Source organism: Polypterus senegalus, chromosome 3 (genome assembly GCF_016835505.1).
Source record: "Polypterus senegalus isolate Bchr_013 chromosome 3, ASM1683550v1, whole genome shotgun sequence".
Classification (NCBI taxonomy): domain Eukaryota; kingdom Metazoa; phylum Chordata; class Cladistia; order Polypteriformes; family Polypteridae; genus Polypterus; species Polypterus senegalus.
The window spans coordinates 191,790,578-191,796,012 of NC_053156.1; the positions used below are offsets into that span (position 1 = coordinate 191,790,578).

Genomic DNA, 5,435 nt, shown 5'->3' on the forward strand with positions numbered 1-5,435 from the left:
ATATCATTGAAAGATGCGGAGAAATTAATTCACGCTTTTGTTTTCAGTAGACTAGATTACTGTAACGCACTCCTCTCAGGACTACCCAAAAAAGACATAAATCATTTGCAACGAGTGCAGAATGCAGCTGCTAGAATCCTAACTGGGAAAAGAAAATCCGAACACATTTCTCCAGTTTTGATGTCACTACACTGGTTGCCTGTGTCATTCAGGATTGACTTTAAAATACTGCTTATGGTTTATAAAGCCTTAAATAATCTCGCTCCATCTTATATATCGGAATGCCTGACGCGTTATATTCCAAATCGTAACCTTAGATCTTCAAATGAGTGTCTCCTTATAATTCCAAAAGCTAAACTTAAAAGAAGTGGTGAGGCGGCCTTCTGCTGTTATGCACCCAAAATCTGGAATAGCCTGCCAATAGGAATTCGCCAGGCAAATACAGTAGAGCACTTTAAAACACTGCTGAAAACACATTACTTTAACATGGCCTTTTTATAACTTCACTTTAACTTAATACTGATACTCTGTATGTTCAATTCTTCATAATAATTATTCACAGTGGCTCCAAAATCCATACTGACCCCAACTCTCTTCTGTTTCTTTTTCCGGTTTCTTTGTGGTGGTGGCCTGCGCCACCACCACCTACTCAAAGCATCATGATGCACCAACATTGATGGACTGAAAGCCAGAAGTCTACGTGACCATCATCATCAGGTCCTTCCATGAAAACCCTAAATACAAAGAGGACTGTTTGACTTATGTTAAGTAGAATGCCTAGAGGGGATTGGGTGGTCTCTTGGTCTGGAACCCCTACAGATTTTATTTTTTTCTCCAGCCTTTGGAGTTTTTTTTGTTTTTTCTGTCCACCCTGGCCATCTGACCTTACTCTTATTCTATGTTAATTAATGTTGACTTATGTTTATTTTTTATTGTGTCTTCTATTTTTCTATTCATTTTGTAAAGCACTAGGAGCTACATTTTTTTGTATGAATATGTGCTATATAAATAAATGTTGATTGATTGATTGAGTTACGCGATAGGCTAGAGAAAATACGACCCCTCCTTAAAGAGCATATGTCCAAGGCTCAAGCAGCGCAGGCCCGGAATTATAACAGACACTCTTTCCTGCGCGAATTTCAGCCGGGAGACCGTGTAATGGTGCTTGTGCCCACTTCCCATTCCAAACTGCTGGCCCATTGGCAAGGCCCATACGAGGTTAAGGAGAGGAAGGGGCTCGCTGACTTTTTGGTGAGTCAACCGAATCATAGGCCGAGTGAGAGAGTGTACCACATTAATTTATTGAAGCCGTGGAGCGACAGGGACGAACCACCTCCTTCCAGCCCCACCCTCTCCCTTTTCTCACAGAAAACGAAACTTAACCTCGGCCACAATCAGACCGACCCACCAGCGACAGGAGCTTGAAGGTGCAATCCTGTCTGTCCCAGAAGTGGTCAGTGAAGCACCAGGCCGAACCTCACTGATTCAGCACGACATCGTGACACACCCAGGGGTGGTAGTCAGGGAACACCCCTATCATCTCCCGGAGGCGAAACGTGCTAAGGTGGAGCTAGAGGTACAACAGATTTTGGACATGGAAATCATTGAAGAAAGCCATAGCCCCTGGTCCAGTCCTATCGTCCTTGTAAGTAAGCCAGACGGGTCACGGAGGTTCTGTAATGATATTAGACGTCTTAATCAGGTCTCCAAGTTTGATGCCTATCATATTCCCCAAGTGGATGAGCTCATCGAGAGGCTGGGGATGGCCTGTTATCTGACTACTCTTGACATGACGAATGGGTACTGGCAAATTCCCTTAACAGAATCCGCAAGAGAGAAAACAGCCTTTTGCACCCCTAGCGGGCACTGGCAATACAAGGTCCTTCCATTTGGGCTGCTTGGGGCACCAGCAACTTTCCAGCGTCTGGTAGACAGAGTGCTAAGGCCCCACCAGTCCTTTTGTGCCGTCTACCTGGATGACGTGGTCATCTTTTCCAGCACCTGGGAGGAACATGTGCTGCAGGTATACTCTGTCCTCCTGACACTAGCGAAAGCCGGGCTGCGTATCAATCCACGGAAATGTTATTTCGGGTTGAAAGAAGCCAAATATTTGGGCTACCTGTTAGGAAGGGGACTAGTGAAGCCACAGTGTTCCAAAATAAAAGACATCCTGGAATGGCCCCGTTCAATAGTCAAAAAGCAAGTGCAAGCCTTCTTAGGACTAGCAAGTTACTACCGTCAGTTTGTACCTTGGTTTTCTGAGAGGGCTGCCCCCTTGACAGATTTAACAAAGAAAAGGGCCCTTTTACATGTGGTGTGGAACAGTGCGATGGAACGGGTGTTCAGTAACTTAAAAATGGCCCTCACAACAGAACCTGTTTTGAGAACTCCTGATTTTTCTCTTCTCTTTCTCCTCCAGACCAATGCTTCGGACACAGGTCTAGCTGCCATGCTGAGCCAAAGCATCGATGGTGTCAAGAACCCCGAGATTTACCTGAGCCGGAAACTGTTGGACTAGAAGACAAGGTATGCAGCAGTGGAACGAGATGCCCTAGCCATCAAGTGGGTGGTAACATACCTGCGGTACTACCTGTTGGGCTGGGAGTTCACCCTGGTGACAGACCACGCCGCGCTCCAATGGATGACTCTTCACAGAGACTTGAACCCCCGGGTCACTAGGTGGTTTTTAGACTTGCAGCCATATAAGTTCACTGTCACTTATCACCAAGGTAATCTCCAAGCCAATGCTGATGCTCTCTCCCGGGTTCATGACCTCTCAGTTCGGGCCACCCGACCCGATGGGTCTGGGCTGAGGGGAGGGGGTGGGGGGATTGGGGGTTGTGGTCATGCACGAGCACTTGGAGAGCAGCTTAAGGACCCAACGTGCAACACGACAAGTTGTGCCAGGGGACTACAGCATGGTACTGACCTCTCTCTTTCTTTTTCTTCAGAAAAGACGAAGCAACACCACCATAATTCTGCGTGGACAACTCAAAGAACTGCAACACTTCCGGGTCCCTTTCTACCTTCTGGTCCTCATTTGATGACGTCATTTACCCATCCATCACCACATCTTTCCCAGCATCCCACTGTTTAATTTTCAGTCCGCCTCCATAACTTGTCCGTCTACCCATCCTTCTGTGTCTAATGATTTGCTGGAATTGTTTTGACCTCTGTTTTCTGCAGTATACAGGGCTAAAAAAACCCCAAACCTTTGACCTTGTTGTCTGTATTTATTACTATATATATATATACAGGGGGCCCTCAGGTTACGACACAGTCAGTTCCGTTCCTACAACAGTGATGTAACCCGAATTTTGGTGTAAGTTGAAACACACCCTAGCCTAAGTCACTTACCTATCCTAACACATTTGCAAAATTATAATTTAGAACATAAAAACACAACTATGCCACAGAAAAAGGAAAAGGACATAAATATACTGTACTGTACACTGTACTGTATTAACAGAAAAAATGACAAAAAATGAGTGTAATAATACATTTCTTACCTTTATTCCTTCTGATCTCTTTACAATGTCTAATTTCACTTCCATCGTGATGGCTTTCCTCTTCTTCGAAACACTACCATCTGAAGACTCTGACTTTCGTTTAGGAGTCATGATAAGGGCCAAAAAGTTGCCAAACAAAGCAACACAAATAGAACACTTCCTCCGCGTGTAACCAAACGAGTTTGCCAACTCCCTTGCTGTGTTACTGCGTATTCTTCCACTGCGCATAACCTAACTAGTTTGCCCACGTAGTCTGTAAGTACGATGCTAATGGCATAAGCCGAAACACTCATGTCTCAATTTTTTAAGTTTTTATGTGAGTGAGAGTTGTAAGTTCGACTCCCTCACTCATACACCGAGTACTTTCACTTTCACAGCATGCAACAAAACTACTGTAGTACGCAAACTTCCTCACTCATATGCCGTGTACTTTCACCACCCGCAACCAAACTAGTTCATCCCTGACACACCTATCCTTGGCCAGTTTCACCTATTCCTCTTTGCAGCACCTCTCAAGCTCCATCAGGTTGGATGGAAAGCGTTGATGCACAGCCATTTTAAGATCTCTCCAGAGATGCTCAATCAGATTCAAGTCTGGGCTCTGGCTGGGCCACTCAAGGACATTCACAGAGTTGTCCTGAAGCCAGTCCTTTGATATCTTGGCTGTGTGCTTAGGGTCGTTGTCCTGCTGAAAGATGAACCGTCGCCCTGGTCTGAGGTCTGAGAGCACTCTGGAGCAGGTTTTCATCCAGGATGTCTCTGTACATTGCTGCAGTCATCTTTCCCTTTATTCTTATTAGTCTCCCAGTTCCTGCCACTGAAAAACATCCCCACAGCATGATGCTGCCACCATTATGCTTCACTGTAGGGATGGTATTGGCCTGGTGATGAGCGGTGCCTGGTTTCCTCCAAACGTGACTCCTGGCATTCACACCAAAGAGTTCAATTTTTGTCTCATCAGACCAGAGAATTTTGTTTCTCATGGTCTGAGAGTCATTCAGGTGCCTTTTGGCAAACTCCACGCGGGCTTCCATGTGCCTTACTATTGGGTTCAGCATGGCCCACCAGGGGCAGCTGAAGGGAGTAAAAGTCCCTACTTTGTGGGACTTCCAGTAGACTCGGAAGTCCCACCAACAGCCTTTGAGCTGGCACCCATAGTACTCCAGTACAAGATAAAAGGAACAGCCGTACCACATCATGGGAGCCAAAGTCATGAGGAACAAAGGCAATGTTCACCTGACAGGAGTGGAGGAAAGAAGAGAAAGACAGGGAAGAAAATAATTGAGCGGTGGTTTGTTTATTCCTTGTTTAACACTAGAATTACCAAAGACTACTAAAAAACTTGTAAACCCGGCCCACCTTAATTCTGCTCGCACCTCTCTGTCAGTATGTTGTGTTTTGTAAATGTGTCAATAAGCAAAAGCAGCAAGCAGCCTGCTATCCCAAACCCCCCTCATTGCTGGGAGGGCAAAAGCTCTCCCAGCTCAAGTCTTGTTTATCTGGGAGTGAGGTACCAGGAGCTGTGGAGGGTAAATAATATTTCGTTATTTGGAACACATGCATTTCATGTGTGTTCTTTGTCTACAAAGATCTGTGTAAGTGTAGGATGACAGGAAATGTAAGAAATGTTGAAAACATAACTAAAAGACAAACTTTTTTCATGTTTTAGTACTAACGACAATATTTTGACCTGAAGTGTATAATGTGTGAAGGCTGAAGTCCAAATATCAAATATGCACTTTCACAAAAGGTACAAATATAACAAAACAATTGCGGGTTTATTCAAGACTATAACCAAAGAAAAAGATATCGGGTTAGTGTACTTCATTGTCACGACTTTGGTAGTACAAAGGTAAATACTGCTGACTCATAATAAACAGGTTGCCGGTTCGAGCCTTGCAGAGTACCAAAATAAACATTTTGAGT

General features: G+C 44.7%; 1 long non-coding RNA gene across 1 annotated transcript; it reads left to right on the forward strand.

The window, feature by feature from the left end:
* The first annotated feature begins 2,484 nt into the window (after positions 1–2,484).
* On the forward strand, positions 2,485–3,216 carry LOC120525760. The gene is made up of 2 exons (XR_005633004.1): positions 2,485–2,526; positions 2,952–3,216. It is a non-coding gene; the product is annotated as an uncharacterized LOC120525760 (long non-coding RNA).
* The last annotated feature ends 2,219 nt before the right edge of the window (positions 3,217–5,435 follow it).